Here is a 14,315-nt window from a genome sequence, read left to right on the forward strand (position 1 = left end):
CTTTTTGTTTTGTTTTTTGGGGCACAAAATGTCTTTATCTCTTTTTCTGAAAGACGTTATTTAAAACCTTGTTGAAAACATATTTCATAAAAGCAGCCACCCAGGTAGGATATATTTCTAACAGCTCAGCTTGTAGTCCCAGGATATTCTACAATATTTAAACAAACAGATAATCTACATTGGGTTTTCCTATGCCTTACTTTATGAATGAAATATTATTTTGGCCACTGCTATATATATATCCTTTTGGAGAATCACTGCACTGATTTTCTGCTTATGTACAAACCCATCATTACTATACCAAATAATTTCTTTTATTATATGTCCTTTATGTCTGTATGTCTTCTGACAATCCTATTCACATAAAAATTGTGACTGTACACAGTAAATGCCATGTTAAATTTGTTAGTGATAATGATTAAAACTTCAGGAAAGGAAGTGCAAAGACGAAATCACTTGCTTTAGTTGCTGGAGGCTTGTACCTTTTATACAATGAACACTTCAGTTATTTTTATGAATAGTTGACCTAGATTTTCAGCTTGAATGAAAATGTCCACCTACAGTTCAGTAAAGTCAGAAACGCTTATGTTCCCTAAAAGCTTTTAAACTCAAAATGAAAAACATACCGCAAATGAGACAAGCAATCTCATATACAAAAATTAAAATTAAGCAACTGATAGAAAGGCATCCTTTTTTCAGGCTTCATTCTCTCTAAAATGCTATTTGTCTCACAAGATCACAGAAAAATTAGTCAAGTTGTTGATGGCAAGCCTTTTGCTATCAAAACAGATCAGAGAAAAGACTCATGATTATTAATTGTCCCATAATCTTAAAGGGCATCACAAGACTTGGTCTCACAAGTTTCTTTATTCAATCCTTGATGTCTTAAAAAGGACAGAAAAATACCTCTTTGAGACCCTGTAAAGGGTTCTTACGTGTTCTTATCTTTATATCCTTTCTTTCTTCTAGAAACTACAGACAATATACAGTATGTCTCATTCTATTATCAAAACAAGAGTCGTAGTGTGGATTGTGCTAAGTGCCTGGATGAAAGTCATCAATGAGTTCCATGGCTGAATGCAAGTTTGAGTCTGATCCCAGTTCAACAGCTTATTACAATCTTCCTCAACCTTGGCATATTCGAAATGAGCAGACTCTCACCAGCATAACTTTTGCTAAGATTTCTGGAAACTGAAAGCCACCAAATTAGAAAAATCTGTCTTAACAGCATGGTACGTTTGATAAAAATAGTATAATGAATCCCTAATAGTTGCTTTGTTAAGGCAAATCAGCTTCAGAAGGAGCAGCTCTTTTAACACAACATATACACAATTACCTTATTACTGAATCAGATCATTGATCCATATGCTCCACCAATGCAATACTTTGATTGCTGTCAATCTGAAACAGGAAACGCATGAAAATTGCAATCCTAAAATAAGCTTGGCCTGTTTTTGTTTTTTTTTAAAACTTAAAAACCTAAAATATTCTTCCACAATGAAGAAATCCCAATCCTGTCGATGCTTGTGACAAAACATCACACACTACAGTTTTTAGACTCCAAAAAAGTCTAAAGTCTTTCAGCTGCGGGTCACCAAAGAATGATCAATTTTTGAACAAGTTGATGATTTAGCATTAGCATTTTGGACTAGCATCCTGCTCGAACAATTCTAATTAAACAAAAGATGAAGAGAATCAAAAAACGTATTGTCCCTCATACCCCACAAAACATGACAAGAGCACTACTGGATTGGACCAAAGACCAATTAGTGAATTGTTATATGGAGTAAACAACCAGAGCCTAGAACTCACACAATACTGTGGAATCCTGCTGATGTTATCTAGTCACGTAATAAATTGTCTGCAAGTAAACAACCAAGCTCAGGGAGTATCAAGGACTCCATAGTTCAACGCTGAGCTCCCTCTCATATATCATCTTCAATTGGAACAGTACAAATACCCACTCCTATTTCCCAGGAACTGGTACACAGGGGACCTCTGATCCGGGAAGTAATAATAGCTATTATGTCTAATTGCTATTGATAGTTTTGCTTGAGAAATAGTATGTTGAATCCCACTTCAAAGCCATTAGGTAAGTGATTATTAAAGATCTCAGCTTCTAATGAGAATAAAGTTTACCCAATAAACAAGGAACCATTTACATAAGACAAATAACCATAATTGGGGGGAAAACTGGAGGGAAATGTAACACAGAAGGAGTAGATGAAGAGCGGACGAAGTCCAGTCCATAATAGGAAAAAATACAAATCTAATCTAATTGTTTACTTTCATTTGTGTAACCATCACATATCAAGAAGTAATGAATTCCAAAATTTAACTCTCTGCCATGTGAAAAACTATTTCATTTTTTTTCTGATGGGAAACTTCCCCAGGCAGCTTTGTCAAGACTCTGGATTCTAATTTATGTGATGGGGAACTCCTTATTTTTGCTCACGTCCTTCCTCTTATTTGCCTTCCTTATAAATTAATAAAGTCCAAATGCATGTTGGCTTGTTCAGAAATAGCTGCTATACAAAAACGGTAGCCAATTAAAAATGGTAAAATACCCTTCCTAATTTTTCTTGAAATCATTGGGGTTTATAATACACCAATTTCTATTGCTGTACTTATTTGTATTACACTGTTATGATTCCTTTTATTACAAAGCAAAGGAAAAAAACCCTAAGTTGAGGGTCAACCCGAGAAACTCAAGTACATTGTAAATAATTAATTATACTATAAATTGGCACAGCTTCTCTACAGAAAAGTTCTTTCATCCCCGTTATTTGCACTGGTTTTCCTAAAAACATTTGGTAACTGCAAAGTAGGGCATGGAGCTTTTTATTTTTAGATGCTGTTCTAATGCTCTAGATTATTTATATGTGTTAAAGTGTGCTGAATATTATATAGTCTTCACTCCTCAACATCCTCCAAGGTTATCACTTAGAGCAGGCATTTTTAATGAAAATTAAATTAAATCAAACTTATTTTCAGAAGCCTAGGAACGTCTTTTCACGACCATAGCAAAAGAGGCAGTGATAAAATAGATAATATTATACAACAGGGCTGTCAAACTCTCGACCCACGGACTGGATGCGTCATGTGCTGGCCACGCCCATGCCCGGTTTAGCGAAGGGGAGGAAGTCCCGATATGTCACATGACAGCACCATTTTGACACTCCTGTTCTACAAAAACGTTGACAGGCAGGAACACCAAGACAGGAAAGAACGAGGTGAAGGACCAAGAACCAATAGACCTCAACTCAACAGTTGTCTTGCTGGAGAACCCAACCTGGAGCATTGACCACCCATCACAGTACCAGTAGGAAGAAGTGAGTGATTAAAAGGGGAAATGAAATACCTTGGTGGGATTATTAATCAATTAATCAGTCAAAAGATTGGAAAGCTCTGGCAAATCACAACCAAGCATTTCTACTTTTTCCAGATGCCAATCTTCGGAAAGTCCTGTGATTTTTAAAGCACCTGAAACAATCCCGTGTATTAGGTTTGATGCAGATGTCCTTGGGGGTTGTTTCTTATACTGCTTTCTTTTTTAATTCCAATGTTTTCAGAAACAATGTTGCAACTACAAAGTTATAGAGGTAGATCAGGGGTGTCAAACTTGTGGCCCATGGACCAGATGTGTCACATGCTGGCCATGCCAATCCCCGTTTTAGCAAAGGGGGAAAAGTCGTGATACACCACTTTGACACCCCCTGAGGTAGTTTGATCATGAGAATTGGATCAGAACAGAATCTAGGTAAATCCAGATTTCAGCATATAATAGGAAAATCAGGGGCTGTCCAAAACACTTGCTACCTATCTCTGAGGATAATATGGCAGTCACTTATGCCCTGTATCTATACTATAGTATTTAAGGAAGCCAATCAGACTTCAGTATAGGTAGTCTTCAACTTACAACCACAGTTGGGGACAGAATTTCATGGGTAAGCAAGGCAGTTGTTAAGTGAATCACATTCAATTTTACGATCTATTTTGACACACTTGTTAAGTGAGGCATGCAATGGTTAAGCAAACTCAGTTTTCCCCCATTGGCTTACTTGTTGGAAGCTGATTGGGAAAGTCACAAATGGCGATCACATAATGCAGGGATGGTGCCCCATCATAAATACATAGTGGTTACCAAGCACCCAAAATCTGATCACACGACCATGAGGATGCTGTGATCATTGTAAATGTGAGGACCAGTTGTGTGTGCATTGGATAGAAAATGTGCAAAATAAAACAAAAACATGTGTACACTACAGTTCATACATTCAATTTTGATTACTATGTAAAGGTTGTAGTCCACATTTCTTAACGGGAGTGTATTTTTTTGATCTCTTTGAATAGTAAAACTATCCTGGCTATCAGTAAAGGTACTTACAAAGTTCAGTTTCTCTTATCCATTTTCCACTGACTTCCTGAGAGCAACAAAGTAGTTACTATGGTAAATGGCACCCTGTTTGCTTAGAGCAAGGAAGAGAACAGATGGAATGAACAGCACATGAACAGATAGCACTATGACTGAAACAACACACAAACCTTTCAAAAGCATTTTGCATTTTTCCCCCAGAGCAAAAATTAATCCTTCATAACATTATATACTATTCATTACCTTTAGCAACTTACATGGAGAGTGAATATGATGTAATGAATTTGGACTTTGGAAGCATTTCTGAAGCGGAGTAAAATCTGCAGGGACTCCCTTACCTTTACTTTACAAATATATATATAAAGAAAATATATCTCAGGGGTTGCCACAAAGAAGAGGGAGTCAAACTATTCTCCAAGGCACCAGACGGTAGAACAAGAAGCAATGGGTGGAAACTAATCAAGGAGAGAAGCAACTTAGAACTGAGGAGAAATTTCCTGACAGTTAGAACAATTAATCAGTGGAACAGCTTGCCTCCAGAAGTTGTGAATGCCCCAACACTGGAAGTCTTTAAGAAGATGTTGGACAGCCATTTGTCTGAAACAGTATAAGGTTTTCTGCCTAGGCAGGGGGTTGGACTAGAAGACCTCCAAGATCCCTTCCAACTCTGCTATTGTATTGTATTGTAAAACCCTCACTCCGTCTATATGAAATGCTGAACTTCATGTTAGTGATGACTTTAGGCTTCTGAACTTTTTAACATGTCTTGAGTTTTTTTCTGAATGTAAAATCTGGAGGTCATTGAACACAGCACAGCCCACTTTAATTTTCAAAAAAAAAATTAAAGATACACAGAAGTTGGTTTGACATCACATACTCAACTTGAATTTAACATTGACCCATATACTACCGAAATAGATTGACTTCCCACAAGTAAGACACACCAAGTTTACCCTCCCCCCCCCCGACAATTTCTCACTAACCAAGTTTACACCCACCCACTCACCCCCAGGCAAATGTAGCTACTAAACTGATCTGGCTGAGTGCACAGTGTAAATCTAGGTACGCTCTACTAAAAGCAAAGTTACTGGATCTAAGCTGCACAAAGAAGTGACCACTAATTGGTGGCAAAAAAAGTTAGGCTTCTTCTATCTTCATTCTAACACCCAGGAGCAAACAGTAGTATAGCTCTGGTATACATTCTACATTCTTAGAAGAACAGACGGACCACTTTTACACAGCTTCATGTTGTGTGCCAGTTGCACCCATTTCTATCTCACGGAAAACTACTCAGTCATTCACAAGTCACCTCCCGTTTGAACGATTGCAATATGCTCTCCATGGGGCTGTCCTTGAAGAGCATTTAGAAGCTTCAGCTGTGCAAATTACAGTGCTGTGCAGGCAGTCATGAGTGCTAAAGTCCTCTTGCTTCATGAGCTGCATTAAGAACCGTGGTTAGAATGAACTATTGGAGGCTAGCTCGGCGCGCAGTCAGAAGTTCGATCCTGATTGGCTCAAGGTTGACTTAGCTTTCCATCCTTCCGGGGTCAGTAAAATGGGAACAATATGCTGACACTGTAAAACTGATCGAAAACTGCTGTAAAGCACTATGGCGCAGTCTGTAAGTCAATATGTTCTATTGCTAATTATTGGTGTGCTCCCAGACACAATTCAAGGTGCTGGTGGACAGCTTTAAAGCCCTTCATGACTTGAAAGCAAGTTAATAATGGGACCATCTCTCCCCATTGGTATCTATCCCTCCTATTGGATCCAGCAGGAGAGGCATGCTCAAGCAGTGCCATCTGGCAGGACCCAAGACAGCGACCTTTTTTGTTCTGGCACCCGTTTTTGGTTCTTGCCTCAATCCTACTGGACTTTTATGAGGCATCAAAAAGTTGGCTCTGCCATCAAATCTGGGGTCTTAATACTGTAGTAAGCCTGTTTCTTGGCTGCAACTCTGTGAGTTTCTTGTTACTTTTGTGTGTGTGTTTAGAAGCTAAACTCCAGTTTTGCTCCTATGATTTTCAACCATCTCAGTCCTCTCCATCATCTTGTCACTCATTTGCTATATGTATCCTCCTTCCAGCTCTTGAGATGAACTTATACTATCTGGATAATTCATAGAAGAAACGCTCTGAAGGTGTTTTTTTAGAAGGACATCATCAACAAAATGCTTTGCAAAAAAAAACCCCTTAATTTAAGAGAGGAAAGCATTTGCAGCAGTCAATAACAGTGTATTGCTAATCCATGTATGATATGCCATACGCAAAATATATAAATAAATATATACGTGAATAACAGCAGTCAGTGAAAGAAAAGCAGCTTAGAATAGGAACAACAGATGTGGCCATTACCAGAGCATCACACAGTTCGCAAGTGATTTTACCTTATCATAGCAGTGGTCTGGTTTGGCATTCACACCCCGATTAACTGCAGAATTATAGCTATAGGAGAATAATGGGATGTTGAATGAAACTGAATTTGTTTGCTCCTTATTCATGGTTTAAGGTCTTCCCGTGTTCATCTAGTTCAAGAAATTATAAAAGCTACGAGGAGCAATGAAAGCAATTTGCTGTCTAGCCAATTTCTTATCAAAGTAACTTTATTTTTCCTTTGAAAGGAAAATCAAGTAGCAAGTACCGGTATATGCACCCATGTTTTCACATTTTAGTTCTTCCCCTGCTGCTTTTAAATTATGACCTCATAAAGAATTCCATAACATGTAAGGATGGGGAAAGAAATATCTTATTCAAAAGAGGGACAAGAGAAGTGGGTAGATGCATCCTGGGCATCAGCCAATAGATATTCACTCATTGAACTAGCTCTGTTTTATTCTAATTATTGTATTTGCTTTTTATGGGCCACATTTTAAGAGCAAAACATCTTACAAAATCTTCTAAACTCAAGATATTAGAGCATGAAACTTCTCAAAAGTTTATATCATAAGCAGACCATATTACTGCTTTCATGACCCTGATAAGCTATCAACTGCTTGCAGACAGAGGTCATAAGGAAAACTCTATTGGTTAAAACCAAAGGTGTATCTAGTTACTGCAGATGTAAGCAAAGCCTGACCCTTGGGTTACATGCAACTTCTCTTTCTGTAGTCCTAGGATTAGAATCCCAGGGTAGTGCCTGGGGACAGCAGTGTGCCCATAAACATTTTTTCCTGACAATTTTTTTAGCTCATCTAACTTTTTATATTCCCCTTCATGAATTACTGCCTTGTTGTGGCAAATGGGCTTGCATAGCTCAATGAAACTATGAGCTATGCCATACAGGACAACCCAAGATGGGCAGGTCTTGACAAAACATGACCCACTGGAGAAAGAAATGGCAACCCACTCCGGTATCTTTGCCATGAAAACCCCATGGATAGTACCTGGAGGTGTGCTTACCTGACCAGAAAAAGGACACAAATAAACAGAAGTGTTACAAATTCGTTTCTCCATTTTTCCCTTTAGGGAAATATAATATTGTGCCTTTTTAAATATTTCTTAAAATATTTAATTCTTCTAGAAGAGGAGTGGGTGCTAACCTAAATGACCTGAATTGGAGGGTATGAACCTGAATTGGAGGGTATGAAAAGCATACCCTCCAATAATTTTGTTGAGTCCTCTAAAATATTAGAGTAGTAGTATATATTTACAGCATGTCCACTGAACAGATAAAAAAACTAAAATCCAAATCTCAGTATTGCAGAACTCCCACTCTGAAGCCTAGGTGTCTTGGGCCTACAATCTGCAGAGTCCCCAAATTGTCAAAATTTTAGTTTTAGATTTAGCTTTTCCAGGAGGTTTAGTTCCCATATATCCGAAGGATTATCAGTCTGGAGAAAGCTCATTTATTGGAACTAAACCTTGGAAAATAATTTCCTAGCACCAGAGAAAAACATTTGAGTAACAAACTGTTAAAGCATCCAAAGAATTTGAAAGATATTTTCCAATCACATGACTTAGGGTTATTATGAAAGAGTCCTGCCTTGCAGATCTCAACAAAAGGAGATTATGAAGTAGAATATGACAGTTTTCTTCTCATGCAAAGAAAACAACATTTTTAGGAAACATCAACTGCAAAAACTAAAATGGACAGAGAAGGATGTCATGCTGAGAAGAATAATTTAAGGAGACCACATAACAAGAGTTAAAACATCTTGCATATCTTGGGAACTAACTGGAAAAATTCTTCCCAGTGTATTTCTTAAAGACTTATTTTCCATCTTCACATGATTATTTTTTCAACTAGACCTTTGTCTTTTGCATCTGTGAATAACAATACAAATATTTAGCATTCTTGTTTAAAGCACCATTAAGCATTTTCCAGTGACTAGCAAAATGTCATTCATTGTGACACATAGAGAGGAAGGGTATGCACATTAAAAAGCTGAGGCTGGAGAAAGAAGAATGCAGCACTCATGCTGCAAACCACTGGGATTCTCTCAGGGAAGGCTTGATTATTCAGCAACAAGGATAGGAACAATATTTTAGATTTACAACCACATCATGATCATATCCTTCAAAACATCCCAGACGAAATCAAGAACATGCTTAATGTCATAACCATGTCTGTCTCTAATACACTTTATATACAGAAACAGAAACACACACACACACACGCTGTTACTGCTGCAGAACCCTTTGCCTGCTATTTCAGTTAATATTTTCTTGAAGAAAATAGGATTATAAATTTCATTGTATTAAGGCACCCTCCCTCTTTAAGTGCAGCTTGAATGCTGACATCAATATTACCTCATCTTTGTACATAGGAAACCTCTTTCAGATATTTCCCTTCCATTTCAAAGTCCAATTGTTAAATGCATTGATTTAATTATTGACTGAGATTATCAATCTTTCCAACATAGAAGTGCTTTTCAACTCTGCCAGGCTTATTATCCCTACCCCAACAGTACTCCAGTGATAATATGCAGGATGCAATCCTACAAATGCAGTCATTGAAAAAGCAATCAAGACACAAAAATTGTTATATATATAATACATCACATTAACAATATACATTGGCACATCATTGCCAAGTAGTTCACTCCGCTGAGACTCCAGCATGTGTAGAAATTAACTTTTTCTTCTCCAACAGCCCTCTCCCACCTCCCACTTAGCCCTAGAGGTTTCCATAAGCTCAGCTATAAAAGTAATATGCTCCTAACAACAATATTTTAATTTCAAATTATGAACTGTGCTCACAACAATCTCATAATACTGTCAGTAGAAACATATTATTTGAAGGGAAAAATAGCATTTGTAAACATTGGAGTGATGAAAAAATATGGAACTTTCAGCGTACCTAGCTTCTGAGCAAGTAACATTGACAGAATAATCTTGAGAAGTCCTGCTTCCCAAGCCTATATATGCAGTCCAGAAAAACAGGGAGTGAAGCCATGGGTCCATTTATATCCACCTGGGGATCTTGTAGGAAAAGCAGAATATACATATATAATATAAAATTTTAAAAACTGGCATTACATTTTGAGATATATTCTATAATTGTTGTATTTTTAACACAATCCTTTACAAAAAGCTAGTGCCTTAAAACAGGATTCACATAACACAGGTCTGCGACTAAAAAGCTGTTTGATTATTTTCATTTCCATGTATTTTGGTGTGCTGAAAACAAATAAAATATTGAAAAAACTCCTAGATGTCATGATTTGTCACAACATGCAAAATTGTCTTCAAATTCATCATTTTTTTTAAATTTTTTGTATTTTTTTAATATTATGGGTTTTTAACCAAATTTAAAGTCCAAATTACTATTAATTAATTCACATGTGTATTTAAGATATAAAATGCCAAACAAACCTTAAAGGATTTATACGAGTTATGTAAAAAAAATATAACACTATAAATCTGATGGTCAGCAATATATACATAAGCTAAGCAAGTTTTAAGTCTGTGCTTCTAATGGTAGAAGGGGTTAATCTTTCCTGAAGAATCCAGTGGGAGGGAGACACAGGGCAGATAACAGCATCTCCGATCAGTGCAGGCGGCGTGGCCAGCACTGTGACGTCTGGTGTAGAGACACAGAGCTGCTCTCTCCTGCATGCCACACTTGTGCACGAATCATCATCAGGTTCTTGGTTCTAGGCTATTCACACTTTTTCATCGCAATTCATGTTAGCTTGTCATTCTTCAACCATTATGTTATGGCTCCGCGAAAGTGTATTAATTCGCCAGTTTCTGTTTCATCTGTGCTGAATATACAGTATTGAAGCAACAGCAGAATATTACAGACTTTGTGAAAAAAGTATACTTTGCATACTTTGGACTAAAAATTGGAGATCAAGATAAAGTTTGGGCGCCTCATAAAGTGTGCAACAGTGTGTTGAGGACCTCCAAAACTGGTTCAAGGGTAAGAAAAAATCTTTCCATTATGGGATTCCTATGATATGGCGAGAGCAAAAGAACCATAGTGATGACTGTTACTTTTGTTCATGCAATGTGAAAGGGTTTAATTCCAAATGGAAGCATTCCATTTCATTCCCCAATCTTCACTCAGCAATTCATCCCATCCCCCATGGCACAGATATACCAGTACCCAAGCCCCCTGCTACCTTAGAAGAGATACCTAGCTCCGGTGAAGGTGAAGTCATACCTGAACCAGATGACGAATCAAGTCCTGACTTTGAACAAGACCAAAAAAATTTTTCTCAGGAGGAGATGAATGATTTGGTAAGAGACTTGAATCTTCCAAAGATGCCACTGAGTTACTCGGATCAAGGCTGAAAAGCAGGAATTTATTGTTGCCAGAAGTGTCATCTTCATGGTTCAGACATGGTGAAAAGGAGTTCGTTCCTTACTTCAACCAGGAAAACAAGTTGGTTTATTGCATCGATGTCGAGGGTCTGATGGCTCAATTTAAAATCCAATATGATTCAGAGCAATGGCGTCTTTTTATTGATTCTTCAAAAATAAGTCTCAAAGCAGTTTTACTCCACAACGGTTTTTATGCTTCCATACCTGTAGGTCATTCCGTACACTTGAAGGAAACCTACGAGAACTTGGAATTGGTTCTTGGTAAACTTAAATATGAAGACCATGGTTGGCAAATGTCTGGGGACTTGAAGGTCTTGTGCGTGCTGCTCAGGCAACAAGCTGGGTATACCAAATACCCTTGTTTTCTGTGTCTATGGGACAGTCGAGACTGACAAAATCACTGAACCAAGAAGAGTTGGCAGCTGAAGGTGCTAACAGTCAGTGAAAAAAATGTCCTCCGAGAAACTTTGGTACCTTCTCATAAAGTTCTTCTACCACCTCTCCACATAAAATTGGGATTGACGAAGCAATTCGTAAACTCACTTCCAAGAGATGGAGAATGCTTCAAATACTTGGTCACCAAGTTTCCATGCCTGTCGGAGGCAAAATTGAAGGAAGGTGTGTTTGTCGGACCAGATATCAGAAGGCTTATAGTTGATCAAGAGTTTGTCAATACCATAACGAATCCTCAAAAAGAAGGGTGGATTACATTTAAAGAAGTTGAACAGAAATTTTTAGGCAATAACAAAGATCCTCACTACAAAAAGATCGTTGGGAGAATGCTAAAAGCATTTCAAGCTTTAGGTTGCCTGATGAGTTTGAAAGTGCATTTCCTCCAGTCCCACCTTAACTATTTTCCTAAAAATTTGGGAACTGTGAGTAAGGAACAAGGTGAACGATTATACCAAGACATTAAAGAGATGGAAAGGAGATACCAGGGAAAATGGAGCATTACAATGATGGCAGACTACTGTTGGATGCTTCAGGGAGACATTCCAGATGCTACTCACAAGCGTAAATGCACCAAGAAGAGTCTCACAAGGAAGAAAAATCGAGTTTTGTGTTTGTAAGTGAGCTCATTTCAGTTCAAAAAAGGATTTTCATGAAAATATTGTAATAAAAATTTAATTTTATAAGTCTATTTCCATTTATTTTGAGGTATTGCCTTATTTAACATAGTTACCTAAATTGTCAGGAAACGTGATGTCCTATGACAAAATGGAGATCATTTTTGGATTCAGCGCACCAAAAAACATAAAAGATTATGTGGAATAACCAAAACAACTCTCGAAAAAAAATGTCTGCACACCTGTGTATAATTGTCTATTTCTCAGATAACTAGCAAGATAAAATTGGTCAGCAAATTTATTTCTTATAGATTGAACATTCTAGTACAATGATGGCTAACCTTTTTGTCAACATGTGCCGAAAGCGTGTGCATGCCCAACAGCGCATGCGTGCACCTACATGCATAATGCAATGCGTGCAAGCCCCCCTCCCGCTTTGGGCTTAGTAGGCCTTTTTGCAGCCTCTTGGGAGCAAAAATGGGCTTCATGGGCCCCCACGACAACCCTCACGCATGTGTGTGCGTCTCTCGCATGTGTCCTGCCCCCCCCACACACACACGCACGGCAGAGACCCGAAAACCAGCTGGCCGGCACACGCACATGCATGGTAGGACAATGGCTCACATAACCGCAGAGAGGGCTCTGTGTGCCATCTGTGGCACACATGCCATAGGTTTGCCATCACGGTTCCAGTATAAGCAATATAGACATAAACATTTTAGAAGTAGTCTTTTTTTTGTTGTTGTTAATAGCAGTTTATTAGTTGTTAATGAAAACTGTCTGTTTATATCACAACACTCTTAAATCCTATTTCATTTTTTCATGCACCATTCAAATCAAGAGTAGAATTCTCCTCTACTCATGGACCATACAGTTCTGTTGTAATTCATTAAACAGAAGAGTTGCATTAGGAAGTGAAAGGGTAAATGTTATGCTCTGGCAGCTTTCTAAGCAAACCAGTTTTCCTATGTTTTTCCTTGGAGTAGATCAATTACTGATCTTATTTTTGGAAGGCAGTTAAGAAATTGTTTCAATATTCCATCTAGTCACATGGAATATTTTGCCACATTTTAACTCTATGTAAAGTCCCTTGTATTTTCAAGTATTTTCAACTGAATGTTTTAACCTCTCCTGTTTCAAAGGGCATCATTTACATATTTGATTAACTTTAAAAACTTGCTGCTTAACAGACTGAAAGAAGAAACCTATCTAGGGCAGTAGCCATCAACTCCTTATCCATCAGCTGCACTGAAAGAGAAAACACATATTTGTTCTTTAGTAATCACAAAGGCTGGTTCAGCTTTTTCACCAGTCCTGTTTCATGTGACATCCAGAATGGCCACATCAGTAGTATTTTTCTTTTTGTCCTCAAGACAAAAAGGAACATGCTTCTATTGTTATAATGTTTTTTTTATATTTTTTCCATTCTTCCATAAAAAACTGCATGAGATCAATAATTCTTTCTTTGTCTCAAATGTTTGGGTTCGGGGACAAGAAACACCTCGCTAATCCCAGAAAATTTGTTGGTTTTAAATATATATTAAGGTTGTCCAAAAGCACTGTGATGTCTAAAACATGCATTCCACACAACTACATTTCACCTACCACTACTGCAGGATTTTTTCTTATTTTCTTTTTCTTCATATGCCAAGATTAAAACAATCCAGAGCAATTCAGAATCCATGTTTGCATGCTGATTGTTTTGAGTATTAATGTAAACCGCCCTGAGTCTTTCCAATTTGGCAGTTATAGAAGTCTAATGAATAAATAAAATGTTATAATGTATTATGTTAAACCTTCTGAAAGGTAATTATTTGGTTTGCTAAAAAATCTAGAATTTATCCATGGGAAATATCCATAGGATATTTTTGAATATCAGGAAATATTACCTTCAAAAAGGCAGGAATCCATTTTTACTAGAAGCAATAAAAATATAGGAAAACACATCAGGTTAAAATTACAATTTTACTAACAACTAAAATAATTGTTAAGTGGTGGCCTTGGAAAATTCAACACAAGTTACCTTGAACAATATGAGCTAACATATTATTAGTGCATGTTTCAAATAGAACCATAAGATAAAAAACATACTCTTTAACCTATAAT

This window comes from Thamnophis elegans, chromosome 1 (assembly GCF_009769535.1).
Source record: "Thamnophis elegans isolate rThaEle1 chromosome 1, rThaEle1.pri, whole genome shotgun sequence".
Classification (NCBI taxonomy): domain Eukaryota; kingdom Metazoa; phylum Chordata; class Lepidosauria; order Squamata; family Colubridae; genus Thamnophis; species Thamnophis elegans.